The sequence below is a fragment of the Loxodonta africana genome, chromosome 12, assembly GCF_030014295.1.
Source record: "Loxodonta africana isolate mLoxAfr1 chromosome 12, mLoxAfr1.hap2, whole genome shotgun sequence".
Taxonomy (NCBI): domain Eukaryota; kingdom Metazoa; phylum Chordata; class Mammalia; order Proboscidea; family Elephantidae; genus Loxodonta; species Loxodonta africana.
This window is the reverse complement of record NC_087353.1, coordinates 74,442,040-74,463,938: the sequence shown is the minus strand read 5'-3', so window position 1 is coordinate 74,463,938 and position 21,899 is coordinate 74,442,040.

Sequence of the window (21,899 nt, the reverse complement as noted above, 5' to 3'; positions counted from 1 at the left end):
CGTGTGGTCGTCCACACATGGTTTTGGAGTCTCGGGGGCACCGGTGGCTCTAATGAAGACAGGAGACCTTTGTGTTTGGTCCAGAATCATGATGCGTAGTTGAGAGTGCGGCTCCAAAATCAGTCAGCCTTGGGTTCAGACTCTCCCTCCTCTGTGATTTGGAGCAGATTGCTTAATTTCTCCAATACTCAGTGCCCTTACCTATAAAATGGGAATAATAAGAGTAACTATTTTGTAGGGCAGGGTTTCTCAACCTTTGCACTATTGACATTTTGGGCCAGATGGTCAGGCTGGGGTTGGAGGCTCTTGTCGGGGCTTCCCTGTACATTGTAGGATGTTTAGAAGCATCCCAGTTAGATGCCATCAGCAAGCCCACCCCAGTTGTGACGACCAAAAATGTCTCCAGACATTGTCAAATGTCAATAGCTCCTCCTACTCCCATTGAGAGCCCTGCCATGGAATTATCACGTGGCTTGAATGAAATGACGCAGGTAAAGCTCTCAGACATTGCGCAGTAGACAACACACAGTAGGAGCTCAACAATGTTAGTTGCTGCCGAATTCATAAAACTTTAAATAGAAAGCTAACACAACCTCTTTTTCTTGGGGGTTCTCCTGGAATCCCTGGATCTCCAGGCTTCCCAGGTTCCCTCGTGTTAAGTGGGAGTCCCTCATTGCCCCCAAACTTTACTGGCAAAATATTTTAATTTCTGGCAAATGAGTGAATGAGTGCAGTCATCTCACCTTGGTCAAAAGGCAGTAGGAAAGAAGCTCCAGAAAAGGTCACGGATGGAGAAAACACCAACACTGAAGATCTGAGTTATTACAAGTCAACCAAAGCATCCTTGGTGAGACAGTGTGTGCAGAAGGACTGACCACAGCTGCTCCTGGGGGGTCAGGCTGGGGTTGGAGGCTGTTGTGTACATGGAGGAGGAGAAGCGGGGCCAGTGGTCTGAACTGTAGAGGGTGGGAACACACACAGACAATGCTTCCTGTATTTTAGCTCTAGCTACTTCTGCCGGTTGATGGTCTGCTCACAATGGTTAACAAAGTTTGGACACTTACCGTGTGCCTAGCACATTTGTTCATTCATTCTTAAAACAACCCTTTGAGGAAGGTACTATCACTTAACCTCTCATTTTATAAAAGAGGAAATAAGCTCAGAGAGGTTAACATGTCTATTGTTACACAGCTAGGCAATGGGCCTCTGGGATTTGAACCCAGGGCTGCCACCTCCAGAGCCCAGGTCCTAATCCACTAAGCCATCTGAATGTTGGCTGTATTAACCCACACATCACCATTTATAGAATGCTTACATCATGTCAGAGTCTGTGCAAAGGGCTTGATATGTCTCCGCTCTTTTAATGCCCACCAAATCCTACAAGGAGGCCACTATTATTGTCCCCATTTATACAGATGAGGAAACTGAGGCATAGATAAATTAAGCTGAAGGTCCACAGCTGTAACTGCCTGGCTCCAGAGCTTGGTTCACCACCGTTGTAGAAATAAACACAGGGAACTCTAACTAGCTCAAGCTCCTGCTTTGGCATTTCTGCGCAAGGCAACTGCTGCTGGGAGAAATTAACCAATTTTTGGTCCTTAGTTGTCACAGAAACAATAACAGTTTTTACTGTCTCTTTCATTTTAATTCTGTCAGGGATTTTGGGGGTGAGTGGGAGGGAGAAGGCTGGGGGGTGAAGGACTAGGGAAGAGTTGAGCCATGATGAGTTCACCCCAGGTCAGGAGTCAGCAAAGGCTGATGCCTAGCTTCTCAGCATCTGCATTTATGCAAATTAAAGTGAGAGGTCTCAACAGAAGAGGGGGAGGAAATTTTGAGCACCCCACGCCCAATCTAGCTTCAGGATATGCCTTTCTCTAGCTGGGAGCATAGCAGCAAACGCATCTCCTTCCTTCATTTCCCTCCAAGGACCAGGAATAATAATTCAAAGCACAGCAAAGAGCCTACATTTGCATGGTGCAAATTTTCATAGTGTTTTGAGGTTGCCTGATTTTACCTGCCAATCACCACAGGAGGGAGATGTTTCCTGACAGAGGAAGAAGTTGAGACACAGAAGTACAGATACTTGACCTCAAGCCCCCTGCATTTTCCCCAGGTGCTACGATTTGGCTGGTGGTAGTGGTGTGGCTACCAGCATCTCACGGTGCGTAAGGACAGGGGCTTTGAAGACAGGTAGACCTAGTTTGAATCCTGCCCCTGACCCTAACCATCTGTGTGACTTTGGGCATTCTACTAGACCTCTCTGAGCTGAGGTTTCTTATCAGCAAAATGAAGATGGAGATAATAATGGTCTCCCAGGGTCAGCATTGTGATAATTTGAGGTTGTCCATGGAAAGCCTGGTACATGGCACATGGTGGTGTTCAGTAGTTGTTTTCACTGATCTCAATGGATGAAATGGAGACAGGGATGCCATCTTTTCTGTTTCTAGAACTTGTAAGGTCAGAGCCCAAGTGCTATCATGACCTTTAGGCATTTCCAGGTTGTGGGGTCATCTGAGGGACTCTTGCTGACCTTGGGGATCATTCTTATTTTGACCGGGGTGTCCCTTGAGTAGGGAACATGACACGGTTCAGAACCAGAACTGGATGAGTGGTCATCCAGCCTTTGGCCAACAACTCTGAAGACTAAGAGTCAAGATAGCATATTGTTTATGAACCTGGCTCAAGCTGAAGTCAGATAGGCTCAAGTTTCAGCTCTAATGCCTACTAGCTGTGTGACCATGGGCAAGTTGCCTGACTTCTCTGAGGCTCAATTTCTTCCTCAGGAAGATGGGAATGATGCCCCACTAGGTTGTTGTGAGAATTTAATGGGATAAGGCAAGAGGTATGCTTAGCATGCCTGGCACACAGTAAGCCAATGAAGCTGACTCAGTCTTCCCACAAATTCATTATTTCTCTGTTTCTTCCCCAGTGGAGGTGGACTTAAGTAGCCCTGCAAGTTGGTAAAATTTCCTTTCTCTTTCCTCCTTCTCTTCTCTACTGGGTAATGACTAAGAAAAAAAGTCAGTTGATTTTCCTGAAATGACCCACAATGGCCCCTGTGCTCACCCTGGTTGTGTCAATATTTATCTTTTCTTTTTGGAAAGGAATTTTCCACCAAGAAGTAAGGATCCCTCCTCTATAGCCACAGAGCGAATGGATAAAAACAAATTTAGGATTTTGGACTTTTGAATCATTTCATGACCACTAAAGCACTGAGACCTCCCCCAAGGCATAGTTACACTCAAAATACAAGCATAGGATCTGGTTCAAGAAACGTTGGGTTCTTGTCCCACGTTTGCCTCTACTATGAACATAACTTGGAGGAGGGTGTCCCTCCCCACACTGAACCTCAACTTCTATCATTCTGATGGGGCTAAAAGACAAGGTGATCTCTAAAGTTCATTTTGATTTGGATAGTCTGTTTCTGTCATTCCCTGGATAACTGGGGATCAAGTTGATTGATTCCAAGACCTAGGGTGGTGATGCAGTCATGCCACATCTTATGTTTTATCCTCTTCCCTGTCTGCTTAACCTAAGTCTGTTTTTGATTAGAAAGATTTATGACGAATGATGTTATATTCTTCCCAAAGCTCACTTTACCCACGTCCAACCACATCCCTCACGCTGTCTTGGCACATAGTGATTAAGTGGGTTATGGTGGTTAAGAGTACGGGGGCTGGAATTCAAACCCTCTTCCCACCACTTAATAGCTGTGAAACTGAGACCTGTTACTTCTTTAATACTCATTCCTTCATTTATTCTACAAACATTTACTGAGAGCTGCTCTTGGTGCTTCGTGTACAGTAATGAGCAGGGCAGACACCATCCCCACCTTCAAAGAGGGTACGATCTAGTGGGGAAGGCTGCACCAACCAAGTGTGACCAACTCTCGGGTACGGGAAAACTGGATGTTCTGAGGGCACATAGCAGCAGCACCTCATGTAGTCTGGGCAGGGCAGGAGGTTAAGCCAGGCTTCCCCACGGAAGCGACATGTAAACTTGAACTGAAGAATGAATAGGAGATAGAGGAGGAGGACATATGCCAGGCAGAGACCTGCATATGTAGAAGTCTGGGGGCTAGAGAGGATGGAGTGCATTAGATTCTAGAACAGAGAAAGAAAAGCTCATATGACAGGAAAATAGAATATGGAGTGTGTAGTAGAGAGGGGAGAGTCCCTGGGTGGTGCAGACGGTTCAGTGCTGGGCTACTAACCAAAAGGTTGGCGGTTCAAGAGACACTTTGAAGGAAAGGCCTGGTGATATACTTCTGAACAATCGTAACTGTTGAAAACGCTACAGAGCACAGTTCAATTCCGAAACACGTGGGGTCACCAGGAGTTGGAATTGGATCTACGAAAACTGGAACGAGAAAAAAAACGATGCTGAGATTTCTCAGATGAAATAACATTCCTCACTTTAGTTAATTCAACTGGTAAATATGACGTTGGAAAGAAATCCAGTACTATGGGAGTGTGGGGAGGGGCATTTTATATTTTATTAAGGTGTGAATGCCAACATTGTTGCTTAAAAATCAGACAAGAATATAGCTACTATTTATTTAACATCTGCTATATGCAGGTGGTGCAATGGTTAATGTGCTCAGCTGCTAACTGAAAGGTTGGCAGTTCGAATCCACCCCAAGGTGCTTCGGGAATAAGTCATGGCTCTCTACTTCTGAAATATCATCCATTGAAAAACCTATGGAGCACATGGGTTCACTGTGAGTCAGAATCAACTTGATGGCAACTGGTTTGTTTGTTTATTTTCTTTAGTGGAGAGGGGAATAGTGAGAGATGCTGCTGGAGAGACAGGGAAGGCTGAATCATGAAAGGGATTTGTAAACCAAATTAAGGAGAACAACCTTAATCCTCAAATCAATAGGAACCCTTAGGATAATGTTAAGAAGAGGCATAGCATGATCAAATTTTCATTTTGGAAAATTCAGCTGCAGTATGGAGACCAGCTTGAGCAGGAAGAACATGCTGGAGGATGTAGCTGTCATCTAGGTAGAAGATTCTAGAATGGAAGCTCCTTGAGGGCTTCCTCCCTTTTGTTTACTGATGTCTCCCAAGTGTTTAGAACAGGGCATACCAGGCAATCAATAGTTGTTTCGTAAATGATTGTAAAAATGGTGTGGAGGTGATGTCTAACCTCCTCTAACTTCATAAGGGGGAAAGAGAATCAAGATCAACAGCCCAAGGCTAATTCCCATGAGGCAGAGGTTAGCCATGCCACTTCTCTGCTATCTTTACCAATTCTGACACCAACCATCCCTCCCATGGCATTCTACTACTGTGCTGTTGTTGTTGTTAGGTGCCGTCGAGTGGGTTCTGACTCACAGTGACCCCACGTACAACAGAACGAAACACTGCCCAGTCCTGCACCATCCTCACAATCGTTGTTATGCTTAAGCCCATTGTTGCAGCCACTGTGCCAATCCATCTAATTGAGGGTCTTCCTCTTTTTTGATGACCCTCTACTTTACCAAGCGTGATGTCCTTCCCTGGGGACTGATCCCTCCTGATAGCCTGTCCAAAGTATGTGAGATGTAGTCCAGCTGTCCTTGCTTTTAAGGAGCATTCTGGCCGTACTTCTTCCAAGACAGGCTTGTTCGGTCTTTCTGCAGTCCATGGCATATTCAATATTCTTTGCCAACACCACAGTTCAAAGGCATCAGTTCTTCTTCAGACTTCCTTATTCATTGTCCAGCTTTCACATGCATATGAGGCGATTGAAAACACCGTGGCTTGGGTCAGGTGCCCCTTAGTCTTCAAGGTGACATCTTTACTTTTTAACACTTAAAAGACATCTTTTGCAGCAGATTTGCCCAATGCAATGCGTCATTTGATTTCTTGACTGCTGCTTCCATTGGCGTTGATTGTGGATCCAAGTAAAGTGAAATCCTTGACAACTTTGATCTTTTCTCCATTTAGCATGATGTTGCTTATTGGTCTAGTTGTGATTTTTGTTTTCTTTACGTTGAGGTATAATCCACACTGAAGGCTGTGGTCTTTGATCTTCGTCAGTAAGTGCTTCAAGTTCTCTTCACTTGAACTTGAAGGCAAGGTTGTATCATCTGCATAACGCAGGTTGTTAATGAGTCTTCCTCCAATCCTGATGCCCCATTCTTCATGTAGTCCATCTTCTTGGATTATTTGCTCAGCATACAGATTGAATAAGTATGGTGAAAGGTACAACTCTGATGCACATCTTTCCTGACTTTAAAGCACGCAGTATCCCCTTGTTCTGTTCAAACAACTGTCTCTTGATCTATATGCAGGTTCCACATGAGCACAATTAAGCGTTCTGGAATTCCCATTCTTCAAAATGTTACCCATAATTTGTTATGGTTCACACAGTCGAATGCCTTTGCATAATCAATAAAACACAGGTAAATATCTTTCTGGTATTCTCTGCTTTCAGCCAAGATTCATCTGATATCTGCAATGATATCCCTGGTTCCAAGTCCTCTTCTGAATCCAGCTTGAATTTCTGGTAGTTCCCTGTCGATGTACTGCTGCAACTGCTTTTGAATGATCTTCAGCAAAATTTTACTTGTGTGTGATATTAATGATATTGCTTAATAATTTCCACATTTGGTTGGATCACCTTTCTTTGGAATAGGCATAACTATGGATTTCTTCCAGTCAGTTGGCCAGGTAGCTGTGTTCCAAATTTCCTGACATAGATGAGTTAGTACTTCCAGTGCTGCACCCATTTGTTGAAACATCTCAATTGGTATTCCATCAATTCCTAGAGCCTTGTTTTTCATCAGTGCCTTCAGTGCTGGGTTTGATAATTCATGGCAATGGCCACACAGAACTCACAGACAATACTTACAATTATGGGGTTTATTAGGGAAGTAACAGATTACAATTCAGGTTGAGGAATGCTCAGAATACAGTTCTTCTGTCAGGACAGCCTTTCCCAGCTGTGCTCGCAGGCAGGCCTCTCCCTGGCCCTGGGCCTCTGTCCTGCCCAGGCAAGTATTATAAAGCTCTTATAGCTCTGCCGATAAGCGCCCCAGAACACCCCACTCCTCCAGCAAGCCTCCTGCCCAAAGGCACTCAGCTTTCTCTCTTCATGGGCCAGGAAGCCCATCATGCCATCTCCTGCTGGCATCTTCTGCTGCCATTTCTCTGCCACTGCTTCTCGCTGTCTTCAGTGTTACAGCTCTCTCTTTCTCTCTCTCTCTCTCATTCTCCTGGTTCCAGGCGCTTCTCAGTGCAGGTATCCCGGGTCCAAAAAAATTACTCTGCTCTTGGCTGTTCTTCCCTGGTGGTGGTGGGATCCTCTGTTTCCCATCTCTGGAATGGCTTATGTGAAGCCCAGCAGGATGGCAAAACTGACCAGTCCCCTCAGTGGGCCACAATTACCCTATTTGCACAGTTCCACCCGGTCACTTGGGTGGGATTTACAAGACCATGGTGAGAAAGGTCCAAAAGCAATCCATCGCACCACAGTGATAAGAGCCAGATTAGGGCAATAATAGGGGGGATAGAGAGAAGCATGTAGATTTCAGACCTAATTTGTGGATCAAAGGAAAAGAATTAGTAATTGATTAACTAGGGTTAAGCATGATCCCCAATCTTCTGGCTTGGGCAACTGGATGGAAGAGAGTGACACTCTCTGAGATTGAAAATCCTTAACCTCTCCAAACCTCAGTTTTCTCATCTGTAAAATGGGACCAATATCCCACATTTCACAAGTATGTAAAGGGCAGTGCCTAGTGCCAGATACGTGGGAAGTACGGTAATCAGCGTGTCGATCTTGTGTCCTCCCTGCTCACATCTCACCTCTACAGAGCTTAGAGTCCCCTCTGTACGTTATGAGCATAGAACCCATGTGCACATTTCTTCAGGGTGTCCAGGTGTGACATCCCCAGATGTGGCGGTGGTTGTAGTGCAGCATCACTAGCAAAAAACTGCGCAGCCAAGAAAAGAAACAAGCAACTGCGATTGCTAAATGGAGTTTATTTTCTAAAAACGAACTGTGATTTTCAGTATGGCTCAGTCACCTGCAAACCTGGTCCTTGATGAGCTATTCTGCTCATTGTCAGCATGAGGAATTTCATTGGACAGAGAAGGCTCACGGTGAGGCTCTCTGTAGCTAAGGAGTAGGATGGGAGGTGTAGCAGAAATGAAGTGGGTTCATGTTTTAAACTCAGACTCCTCCTGGGATACTACGGCTTAGCATCATTTCACCAGTCCCATTTTGGGGGCAAGAGAAATCTCATGCAGGCATGAGCAGGGTGGTGCTGTTGAGCTGCAGTTTCCAGTGGAAGAGACCACCCCTGGTGTCAGAGAGCTCAGAGACTTCTGCAGAGCCAACACCACCCCTTTGCCTCAGGGACTAAGCAACAATTCTATGCCACGTACCACACTGTCCTAAGTACTGGGTTCCTGAGATGAAGATACAACCCCTGCCTTGTGCAGGGGAAACAGACCAGTAAGCAGGCAATTACAATCCCATTAAAAAAAAAAAAAAGAAACTTTGCCGTTGAATCGATTCCAACTCATAGTGACCCTATAGGACAGGGTAGAACTGCCCCATAGAGTTTCCAAGGAGCACCTGGTGGATTCAAACTGCTAACCTTTTGGTTAGCAGACGTAGCTCTTAACCACTGTACCGCCAGGGTTTCCACAATCCCATAGAATGGATGTAAAGGCACCTGGGTGGTGCAAGCAGTTTGCGCTCGCCTGCTAACCTAAAGGTTGGTGGTTCAAACCAACTGTAAAAATGGTACGGAGGTGGCATCTAACCTCTTTCACAAGGGGGAAGGAGAATCAAGATCAACAGCCCAAGGCTGATTCCTATGGGAAGGAGGTCAGACGCACCTCCTCTCACCAACCCTTTTGCCAATTCTGACACCATCTGCCCCTCCCACGGCACACTCTTCTCTGCTGACTTCAATAATTCATTGTAATTGGCCACACAGAACTCACAGACAGTACTCACAATTATGGAGTTTCTTAGGGAAATAACAGGTTATATAAATCCAGTTCAAGAATGTTCAGGATATAGTTCTTCTATAACAGCAGCATCTTCTCAGCCATGCCTACAGGCAGGCCTCTCCTTGGCCCTCAGCCCCTCGGCCTCTGCCCCACTTGAGGAAGTGTTACAAAGGTCTTTTAGCTGTGCTGAAAAGTGCCCAGAGGCACCCTACTCAACCAGTAAGCCTTGGCCTGAAGGCACACAACCCTAGCTCTGTGGGTCAGCAAACCTAGCTCCACCAAGTGCCTGGAGGCAGCCTACTCCACCAGCAAGCCTCCTGTCCAAAGGCACTCAGCTTTCTCACTCTGTGGGCCCGGAAGTTCACTGCACTGCCTCCTGCTGGTCTCCAGGTTCTGCTGCAACTGTTTCTCTGTTGCTGCCCCTCATCATTTCTGGTGTTCCAGCTCTCCCTCTCTGTCTTCCGTGTTACAACTCCTACGCTCTCTCTGTCGATGTCTACTTTTAAGCCTAGCAGGATGGCAAAACTGACTGACACCCTCATTAGGGTTTCATATATACCTCATTTGCATAGTCCCATGCAGTCATTTGTTGGGAATTACAAAGACTATGGCTGGAAGGCCATATTAAGTAATTCACTACACTGCCCTCACCCAGCAGTGCTGCGGCAGAAAAAGCCCGGTGGTCTGCTTCTATAAAGATTACAGCCAAGAAAACTCTATGGAGCAATTCTACTCTGTAACACATGGGGCTGCCATGAGTTGGGGGCAAACTTGATAGCAGCTAATGCTGAAAACTCTGGTGGCATAGTGATTAAGAGCTACGGCTGCTTACCAAAAGGTTGGCAGTTTGAATCCACCAGGCGCTCCTCGGAAACTCTGTGGGGCGGCTCTACTCTGTCCTGTAATCTGTAATCAACTCCATGGCAGTGGGTTTGGTTTTGGTTTTGAATGACAAAGTGATGGGTGTAAGTCCCCATGCTTGATATTCTGTTTAATCACCTTTCACGTTGTTGCAATGTTATGGGAGGAAGCACCGATGAGATCCACCATTCTTCCTTCCCTTCCTTCCTTCCTCCTGTCCTTCCTTCCCTTCTTTTCTCCTTCTCTCTTCCTTTTCAGTGGTCCTGCCAGCACATATTTGTTGGTTATCTTCTGTGTGTTAGGCAGTGTGCCAGGCATTGAGGTTGGGGTGGAGTGCCAAAATAGACCTGGTTCCTGCCCTTTGAAGCTAACAGTGTAGTGGGGAAAAGACAGTCACTAAACCTTCACACAAGTAAATGTAAAATGACAACTAGAATGACTGGATGGAAGCCCTTCTGAAAATTCAGGGTAACGGCTCAAACTGAACCCCATGGAGACATGTCTAGGGTCATAGCCAGACCTCAGTTTGCTTTGCCCCAAGGAGCTCTGGTGGTGCAGTGGTTAAGTGCTCAGCTGCTAACCAAAAGGCTGACTCTGAACCACCAGCCACTCTGGGGGAGAAAGGTGTGGCAATCTGCTTCCATAAAGATTTACAGCCTTGAGAACCCTATGGAGCAATTCTATTCTGTCCTATAGGGTCAGTATGAGTCAGAACCGACTCGATGGCAATGGGTATCCTATTTGCCCCATCGGCTTCAATAAACCACTATTGATAAGACACAGGAAAAGGGGAGATAGACAATCACCGCTTTCTTAACAAATGAGTAAATGCTTGACTATGTTCAACTCATCCAGAGGTGTCTCGAATGGCAGGCCTGGTGATCTGCTTCTGAAAAGGTCACAGCATTGAAAACACTATAGAGCACAGTTCTACTCTGCGTACCTTGGGACACCATGAGTTGGAATCAATTCCAAGGCAACTAACACCATCAACAACAATCTTCATGGAATGCTAAGCCGGGGATAGGTGTGGAAAAGGGTATTCCATTTAGCAGGCTAAACTTGGCATAGCTTCAATGCATCTTCCCATTCTGAACTCAAGCATCTCCTTCCCTGGGCCTTCTCCTCATGTTTGACCCTCACCTTGACCGTAGCTCCTTTCGTTTGTGTTATGATGGTGATGGGCTCCCCTTCAGGCTGGTGACTCCCCCAGGAAGGGGTTCAATCTTACTCATATTTGTACCCTAAGCGCCTAGCAAGTGTTTGGCAAGTACAAGGTGCTTGGTTAACATGTGTTGAAGGAACGAATGAACAAATGAATGAAAGAAAGATGCTCTCTGAAACCAGCATCTATAGGGTGGAAGCCATTTCTCCCTTCAGGTTTTAACACATAGCAGTTTCAGCTCCTCCTGTTTAAAATGACTCTTTTGAAAGAGGGTGAGAATGACAATTTAAAGAATATTAAACCCCATAAGCATGAAAAACCGTCTGCTAACAGTGGTTGTCTCTGGCGGGGGGGATAGGAAGGGCTGGGGGCGGCTTTCACTTATGCTTGCATTATAGACTTCAAAAGAAGAAAGTGGTGTGATAATGGGTGGTTTTGACTTTTATGGTGTTTGAAGGGTTTTTCACATAAAAAAATTTTACATAAAAATTCTAAAATTTGTTCTAAAAAGGAACAAATGAATAAATAAGAAGCATTGTCCTAGAGTTAAGTCTGAGCTCCAGGCTAGCTCTGGGTGAGTTAGGGCAAATCATTTATCCCTCTGAACTCGGTCACCTCACCCATGGAAGGGGAATGAGAAAACTTGCCTCATGGGACTATTAAGAAGATTACTAAACACAGTGCCTGGAACAGAGGAACCATTTGATAAGTGACACCTATTGTCATTGTTTTCCAGACTAAGACAAGCTAGGAAGAAAGGCCTGGTGTTCTGCTTCCAACAGTTAGCCAGTGAAAACCCTATGGATCACAATGGTCTGATCTGCAATGCATTATGGGGATGATGCAGGACAATGCAGTGTTTTATTCTATTATGCCATGGGGTCACTGTGATTCGGGGGCTGACTCAACAGCAGCTTATAAAAACATTGTTATTGTTATTAGCAATAACAGCAATGAACAGAAAAATGACAAATCAAGGTGTTCCGAGGTCTCTTCGATCTGGGACAGTCCTTGAATCTAATTTTATTTACAACCTGTCTGCTTATGCTGGGCAGCTTAGCATACTGATTCTTTGAACATCATGTGGCTTAGCCCTGGAATGGAGGCTCTTTCAATAAACTCCACTTACTGGGTGATTATGCAAGGCAACTCTGATGGCCTCGGTGACCAAGAAGAGCATAGTGAAAACAGTAAAAAAAAAAAGACAGAACTCGTGCTGTCTCCGATTCATAGCAACTGTATAGGACAGAGTAGAACTGCCCCATAGGTTTTCCAAGGCTGTAAATCTTTAAGGAAGCAGACTGCCACATCTTTCTCTCACGGAGCAGCTGGTGGGTTTGATTTCCTGACCTTTCAGCTAGCAGTCAAGTGCTTAACCACTGTGCCGATACAGCTCCTTCGTGAAAACAGTAGCTACCATTTATTGAGCCCTTTTATGAGCCATTTAGTCCTGAACACAACCCAATGTGATCTTATAATCCCCATCTTACAGATGAGAAAATGAGGCATAGACAGGTTAATGCTTTAAGGCCACACAGTTAGTAAGTGGCTTATCCAGGATTCAAACCCAGGTCTTATGGCTCCAAAGCTAATGATTTTTCCATTCTACCTGATGCCTCTCACGGTGCAAATAACGTAAATAATATAAGAGAAGGGGAAGAGGAGAGATGATGCAAAGGGGCAGGGGCTTTGGAGAAAGGTTCAGTGTTTTCCAGTTTTCCCATCTGATGGCCCGTTTCATGCCCTAGTGGGTCCTAGAGTCTTGGAATGAGTTATGGTCACTTTTGCTGCTGTCACTCACGCTAAAGAGTTCTGTAAAATCTGATGTCAAGGGTAGGAAGGATCAGTAGAAGGGGTTGCCACGGATACCCGAGGATGCTGCGGCCGGGACTACCAGATGTTTCTCAATATCCAATCTTACCTTCTTCCAGAGCAAAATGATTTTTAGTTAAGCATATTGTTACCCAGAATAAAGACTACATTTCCCATCCTCCCTTGCAACAATGAGTGGCCATTTGACTAAGGTTTGGCTTGTGGTATATAAATGGAAGTGGTATGTGCAACTTCTGGGGAGTTTCCTTAAAAGGGATGGGCATGCTCTTGGACTTTGTGTGTCTCCTTTCCTCCCGGATGGACTGCAGATGTGATGGCTGGAGCAGCCATCTTGGCAATGAGGTGAGCAAAGAATGGAGATGTGTACAGTAGAAAAAACAGATAGAAGGAGCTGGAGTCCATGACACTGTAGTAAACTAGACCGGCCTTGGATTATCTCCCAAGTATCATGGAAAGAGAATGAAAAAAACCTTGTTTAAGCCACTGCTAGTTTAGGTTGCTGTCCCTCACAGCTGAACCTAATACTAACTAACACAGATGATATCCCAGCATTCACTGAGGCCATCCTCCTTTCTAGTAGGTGGAGCATGTAACCTAGGATAAACCAATCATAGCATTCCATTTGCCTTGCCACATGAATGGTTCAAGAGTGGACATGTGACTTAAGCCAGCCCAATCAGAGGAAGTCTCAAGATTCTTGCAGATATACTGAATCAAAGTCATGATCTTTTGCCCTGGGGAGTATAGTATGTGATTGTGAAGTCTGCAGCCATGACTACCATTTTGCTACCATGAAAAACACCAGGCTGAGGATGGAGCTGACATAAGGAAGAGAAAAAAGCTAAAACCATAGAGAAACAGAGTGAGAATCTTGATCAGACTATGTCTGTTACTTCTGTACTTCTCAGATATGTGAGTCAATATGTTCCCAATATTGTTTGTCCAGTAGAGAAGAGGGTCTTTAGCCTAACAAGTCAATGGAATCATGTCATGAGAGCTGATCAATATCAGGGACAGGTTTATTTATCCTGTGAATGGTTCGTCCTGAAGAAGTTGAGAGGATTGCCATGAAGAAAAAGTTTCTACCATTTCCCTTTCAGGATGAAGCCAGGAATAATCAAACAATAGTTTTGACCATATGGCAAGCTGGAAGGATGGAGCTGGGACCCTCAGGAGATAGCAGAGGGGCAGTAAAGGAATGAGAGAAGGTGTCTTAGGCTGGGTTCTCCAGAGAAGCAAAACCAAGAGTTCAAATGATAACAAGACAGTTGCAGGATCCAGAGCAGAGCAAAAGCCAGCAAGCTTTGGATGCAGGCCATACTCCCAAGGAAAATCCCTTTCAACGGATTGGCTGCTCCTAGCAGATCTCATCATGAAGGAGATCACATTATATTAGATCTCATCGTGGAAGTGATTACATCACATCAGATCTCATCATGGAGGTGATTACATCATTAGACAACTGCCAAACTGCTGAAAATCACGGTCCAGCCAAGTCGACACACAACCTTAACCATCGCAGAGGGAGACCAGCAGCAGACCCATTCCCAGGCACCCATTCAAGGGAACCCAGTGAGGAAAGTAAAAAAATCTGCCGTGGTGATCAGATTGTGTTTTCAGGAAGGAACAGGTAAGCACTTCCAAATGCAGAATCAAATGGCAGGTTTGCACCTGACCGCTGTCCATTTCCCCTAAAGCTCATTTCCACGAGGACATAGATCATCATGGCCTGGCCACCCACCATCATCTCCCCTGGTTCCAGCACAGTGCCTGGGACTTGGGAGACATTCAGATATTTCTGGGATGGATTGGCCACTAACACTCAGTTTTTGCCTTTCGGCAGAGCATTATAATTTGCAAAACAATTTTCCAGGAGTAATTCAGTTTAAGTTGAGCTTCTTTCATCCAAAGAATTGTCCTTTCTGACCTTCACTGAATTTTACTGACAGACCACGAAAACCCAGAGCAGAAAAAGGGTGATGTCAAGGCAAATCCTATCTAGATGTCGGGAATTACTCCACTGGGTAGAGAGTTCTAATTCCTCTGCCTGATGGTGTGACTTAAAGGTCCCAGTGTTGTTGTTTAACTTTTTTTTTTTTTTCCTGGGCCTTACTCATGAAAATGCCCACCGCAAGAGGAGGATATTGCCTTGTTCTTCTGCCCCACATGTCCACTGATCTGACTTCTATTCAATTTTCATTTGACCAGTATTCAATGAGCATCTACTTTGTGCCAGGCACTATCCTCAGCCCCAGGGCTATAATGGAGAACAGGCATAGACTCTATTCTTACCAAGCTTATACTCTAGTGGAGAGAGCTACAAGCCCACAATTGTAACACAGTGTGAGTAGTAGAGGAGCAGAGGATGGGGGGCAGGGGTGCACAGAGGGACACTGAACTCAGCTTAGGGGACTGCAGAAGGCTTCCTGGAAGAAGTTTTATCTACGTTGGAACTGATATAGGGGAAGGAGTTGGCCAGGTGAAGTGTGGAGACGGGAAGAATGTTCCAGGAGGAAAGATGAGGGAATAGACAGAAGCTGAGCACTGCGGGAGGGAAAAGTGGGAGTGGTGAGTGGAGGGAGATGGGCCCGAATGGAGGACCCCCACCCCACTGCCTTCCAGTCAATTCAGACTCATAGTGACCCTATAGGACAGAGTAGAACTGCCCCATAGGGTTTCCAAGCTATAAATCTTTATGGAAGCAGACTGCCACATCTTTCTCTCGTGGGAATGGAGGGCAGGGGTCAGCTATTTCAGGGCCATCTAAGTCATGCTCAGGATTTTCCTTTCTCTGAAGAGCAATGGAAGCCACTGGAAGATGGTAATATGGGAGTGATACGATCAGACATGCTCTGTAGAAACCTCCTCTGGGTGCAGTGTGGAAGAGATATTGGAGGGGGCCAAGATGAAAAATGGGGACACCAGTTAGATGGCTATTTTAATATACACATGCATGTACACACACACACACACCTTTACACCAAAGATTTATGCCAGGACTGGACATGCCCACCATTGGAGTCCTTGGACAGCATAAACATTAAAGCACTCTGCTACTAACCAAAAGGACGGCAGTTCGAAATCACCCAGAGGCACCTTAGAAGAGAGACTTGGCAATCAGCTTCTGGAAACCCTCTGGAGTGCAGCTCTACTCTGCACACATGAGGTCACCATGAGTCAGAATTAATTTGGTGGCGTTTGGTAACTGGTGGGAGCTTTGGTGGTGTAGCGCTAACCAAAATGTCAGAAGTTCAAATCTACCAGCTGCTCCTTGGAGACCGTATGGGGCAGTACTACTCTGTCCTATAGGGCCACTATGAGTCAGAATCAACTGAACGGCCACGGATTTGGTTTGGTTTGGTTTGGTAACTGGTGGGGCAGGAAAATGATATCTTAGGCTATTCCATTACTCTGTGCCTTAGCTTTCTCATCTGCGGAATGGGAACGACCTCAACTGTCCCTCAATGCCTTCTAGGATTTTTGAGAGAATGGAAATGATCGTATGGTGCAGCCTTTAAAGCTCAGTGTGGGTAAGTACAAAGGGCTGCTGCTTCCAGTCCCTTTTCATTTTATCTAGTCCTCCAAGTCTGTCCATTTATGGGGGTTGCACGTGAAAAAGGCATTCAGGACGGCATGCAGATCTTAGGAAAAAGACATGTCTCAGTTAGATTTCCATTCATTTTCTACATTGCAGCTATGGTGAAGAGGAGCCCTGGTGGCACACTGGTTAAAGCGCTTGGCTGCTAACCAAAAGTTCAGTGATTTGAATCCACCAGCTGCTCCTTGGAAACTCTATCGGACTCTCTGTCCTATAAGGTTGCCATGAGTTGAAACCCATTCGATGGCAATGGGATAACTAAGGTAGGTAAGTTGAGGCTTTACCCTTAGACACTAATATACAGAAATTACAAAATTGACTGGAAACTTCCATCAAGGGTAGGAACCCCCTCTGGCCTGGGACTCTGTTGAATCTACAATTCCACTGATTTTGAGGGTGGTGGATTATTGCTCTTCCCCCTAGGGTGCCAAAATGGCCTTTTCGGATAGTGAATCGAAACAAACTAATTAGCAGGACACCCAAAGACTGTGGAAACCGTGCCTTAGCTTATCCCCAGATAAGAGTCCCCACCTGAAAGAGATATGCCACAGCCACAGTTGTGGCAATATCCACATTTTCCTGTTCTTTATTTGCGCTCTGACGTTCTGCTGGAGAAGAGAGCTGATCTTCACCGGTTCTCTCTTTCTTTACCACTTGCTGAACAAGCTTTGCTATGGCAACCGCTGGCTGGGAAGAAATAACCCAGGGAGTGACAGGGCCAGCCATGGTCTTTGGCTCTGCTCACTTCTTAGACACCACTGCTGAGCTTTGGCTGCTGCATGAATTCCCTGGAGTAAAGTTCATTGCTAATAGTTCTGAGTATGTGTGTGTGCACACGTGTGTGTGTGTGTGTGTGTGTGTGTGGCTGGGCAAAGTGTCACCATCCAGAAAGCAGTCAAATGGAAAACAGGCTCATCTGCAAAGAGAAGCCACTCATTCACCTACCAAGGATCACATTTGGATCTTCTGTCTCAGGCCAACCCGCACACCGGCTATCGGCAGCCATCGGCTTTGGTGACACTTCTGGGAGGTCTCAACAGGACTCCTTGCGCTGCCGTCCCTGCAGTGGGAAGTTATCTACAGACTTCTTGTCTTCCTTCCCCTCCTCTCATCCTTTCAAAGTGGGTTTCAGCCACTGTTCCCCTGCGGGCTTGGAGTCGGGGCCATTCAAAGCCACGCCTCTGGGGACACCTCTGATGTGTCAGGAGCGGCAGCTTGGTACTGGGCCGGGAGGTGGCAATGAGAATGAATCGCCATTTCAAGGGGCGCATGACTCACCTAGAATAATCTTCAGTGTCCCCTGGGCCCTGGAGGCTTTGTGAGGCTGTGTGTGTGTGTGTGTGTGTGTATATGTGTGTGTGAAGGAGGGAAGTAGAACAGGTGGGTGGAGTTGTTATGTCTCCTAGCACAAACCAGATCCTCCACCTTGGGAGTTTGTGCTGGTGGTCCCAGTTGTCCTGAAGCTTCTGGAACCTACCCTGGGTGCTAGATCTCCTCCGAGTGACATGCAAATGGCCACCTCTGTGCAGTTTGCCTTCTCAGCACAGTCCTTCTGCCACAATTTAGGAAACTCGTTAGCTGACGGGCATAGCCTTAAGCAGCCCCTGCAGCGCCTCCCAAGGCATCTTATCAAAAGCAAACCGTGCTTGTAAGCCAGCGCAGGTCTGGCTCCCTCAGTCTCGGGAAGCCAGCCCTGGTAGCCCCCACAAGGATAGTTCAGGTCCCCGTGCTGTCTCACCTTCCCTTCTGGCCTCGTTTGGATAGTTCCAGCCTGTCTCTCCTTTATTTATTTTTTTGTTCATTCATTTCGAAAGTATTTATTGAGACCAATTATGTGCGACATGCTGTCGTTGGTTAGTTACAGTGAAGTTGGCTCCGACTCATGGCAACCTTAGGTCTAGCAGAATGAAACGTTGCCCAGTATGTTTGAATCCATTGTTACAGCTATTGCGTCACTCCAGCTCATTCAGGGTTTCCCTCATTTTTGAGGATCCTCTGCTTTGCCAAAAGGAGCCCAGGTGGTGCAGAGGTTAAAGCACTCGGCTGCTAACCAAAAGGTTGGCAGTTCAAACCCATCAGCCACTCCTCAAGAGAAAGATGTGGCCGTCTGCCTCTGTAAAGATTACAGCCTTGGAAACCCCCTGGAGCAGTTTTACTCTGGCCTATAATAAGGTCACTGGCATTTGGACTCCACTGCAATGGGTTCTGCTGTACCAACCATGACCTCCTTTTCCAGCAACTGGTCTTGCCTGATGATGGCTCTAGCTACTGCTTAGACTTATATCGGGAATACGGAAAACCCAAAACCAAACTGTTGCCAACAAGTCCATTCTGACTCATAGCAACCCTACAGGACAGAGTAGAACCGCCCCATAGGGTTTCCAACCTGTAATCTTTAGGGGAGCAGATAGTCACATCTTTCTCTCTTGGAGCGGCTGGTGGGCGCGAACCGCCAACCTGTTGGTTAGGTACCAAGTGCTTTAACTACCGCACCACCAGGGTTCTATGGGAATCCAGAAGTGAGATAAAATGAAGCCCCCTGCCCTCGGGTCCTTACACTTTAGTGTGCGCTTGGTTTGTTATGTATCGTGACAAATTGGGAAAGAGCTTTTTAGTCCACAGACCACTTTCTAACGGGAAGAGCGGACCCGATGCATACCCCCACTGCCACTCCAGTGGCTTTGTCCTGGCTGGGGGAGGGGATGTGGAGATGTGAGGATGTCTCTTGAGATGTGAGGATGTCTGTGTGTACCGCTTTCCTTCTCCTGAGAGCAGGGACTCTTAACCTTTTCTGTCTGCAGACCCCTTTAGCAGCCCTTTGCATCCCTTCTCAGAATGATACTTTTAAACGCTTAACATAAAACGCACAGGGTTGTGAAGCACACCAATTATTTTGAAATACAGTTCTCAAAAATATTTTAAAAATTGCCATCTAACAGCCTGGGTGCTTCCTTATTAACACGTCAAATAACGTGATTTAGCAGTGGGTTTCAAAACTGATTTCACTGACGAGCGTGGATGATATTTCGAAATACCTGTAACACCTGTAATGTGATATGAAAATATCTGTGATTTCTGTTGGTGACCAAGTCGCAGATACTGCAAATACACTATGGTTTGTGCTTACATTTATAATGGAAGAAAATGCTTAATTTCAGTGAGACATTAGTGAAAATAAAAATGCAGGTTTTTTTCTATCCATGTCTACAGGCTCTTAGAGTTCCCTTAGGGAACCCTCCCAATGAAAAGCCCCCGGAATAGAGAGATAAAGGGCAAGGGAAATGCCGTCTAAAATTTGATGGAGTCCTGGTGGCACAGAGGTTAAGAGATAGGGCTACTAACCAAAAGGTTAGCAGTTTGAATCCACCAGCTGATCCTTGGAGGGGGAATCAACCAGATGGCAACGGTTTGGTCTGGTTTCGGAAGGTAAAGAAAAGGAGCCCTGGTGGCACAACAGTAAAGTGCTCAGCTGCTAACCTAAAGCCTGGTGGTTCAAACCGACCCGGAGGCTCCACAGGAGAAAGACCTGGTGACAGTGGTGTCACTAGGGGGGCACAGGGAGTACAGACCGTACCAGGTGACAGTGTCAGAGGGGGTGACACCAAAACAACTGCCTATAAAATCGTCGTGCAGTGTTTCAGTAGAAATTTATTATTTTTTTAATAAAAACATCCCTGTAGTTATAACAGCACAAACATTTTTCGTAAGGCCAACTGAAATGTATCAATACATCTGTTGTTAGGTGCCGTGGGATTGGCTCTGACCCACAGCGACCCTGTGCACAACAGAACGAAACACTGCCCGGTCCTGCACCATCCGTACAATCGTTGTTATGCTGGAGCCCATTGTTGCAGCCACTGTGTCAGTCCACCTCGTTGGGGGTCTTCCTCTTTTCCGCTGACCCTGTACTCTGCCAAGCATGATGTCCTTCTCCAGGGACTGATCCCTCCTGACAACATGTCCAGAGTATGTAAGACGCAGTCTCGCCATCCTTGCTTCTGAGGAGCATTCTGGTTGTACTTCTTCCAAGACAGATTTGTTCGTTCTTTTGGCAGTCCATGGTATAATCAATATTCTTTGCCAACACCACAGTTCAGAGGCCTCAATTCTTCTTCAGTCTTCCTTATTCATTGTCCAGCTTTCACATGCATATGACGTGATTGAAAATACCATGGCTTGGGTCAGGCGCACCTTAGTCTTCAAGGTGACATCTTTGCTCTTCAACACTTTAAAGAGGTCCTTTGCAGCAGATTTGCCCAATACAGTGCATCGCATCAATATATATACAAGGCTAAAACTGTATGCTAATTTACTTTTTGAACCTCCTGCTGCGCTGTGGTCAGAACTGTCATTATTACTCAACTACAATGATGCTTTGAATCATGTGGTTTCATCTGCACGTGCTACAAGCACTTGCTGTTGTCGTTGCTGCCGGTGTTCTCATAGTTGCTGATTTTGTCACATTTTCTGGTGTTTTAGATACGATATTGTGGTAATTAGTATTTGTGAACCTATATCAAGAACTTTTGAGAATGAGGTAGTAACTAAAGGAAAAGGAGGAGTCATATACAGGAATTACAATTTACTAGTAACAGTACCAAAAACATTGCTAAGGATTCTGTATGGTCTGGTATGGGAGGAGGTCCATGGCGGGGGAGACACCATGAGTTACCGCACTGGGTGACACCAACCCTGGTGACGCCACTGCCTGGCGATCTGTTTCCATAAAGATGACAGCCAAAAAAACCCTATATGGCATTACTACTCTGTCACATGGGGTTGCTATGAGTCAGAATCGACGCAATGGCATGCAACAATAACAACGACAAGAAGGTGAAGAGGGAAATCCCTGGGTGGCACAAATGATTAATACCCTCAGCTGCTAACCGAAAGGTTGGAGGTTCGAGCCCACCCAGAGGCACACAGGAAGAAAGGCCTGGCGATCTACTTCTGAAAAATCAGTCGTTGAAAACCCTATGGCACACAGTTCTCTGCACACATGGGGTTGCCACAGGTCAGAGGTGACTCGATGGCAATTGGTCTAAAGTAAAGTTATCCATTCCAAAGCTTCAGCCTAATACCTGGGTAGCCAGGGAGAAGGCTGTGCCCTTTAATGGTTTCACCTCTCCTATATAGTTAAATCCTGGGCACAGTCCAGAAAGACAGACGATGAAAGAAGGGAAACGAACCTGCTCTGCAAAATAATACAAAACATTATCTCCATCATGAGACATAGTGACAGATTAGGTGGCCTTTAGGAAAAGATTTCATTTCCTTAACGTGTATTGAGGCTGTTCCATCTCTGAGAATTATCTTGTGTCCTTGGTGTGTGTGTGTTCTGCACAGGAGTTATCTATAAAGAGCCAGAAAATGATAGGAAAAAATAAGGGGTGGAGGGGTGTCTTGCTTCACTTGGGCTGTCGGAGTTTCAAAAAGAATGAAGCACAGAGTGCAAAAGTCCACCAAGAGATTACTGTAGACCGAGTGT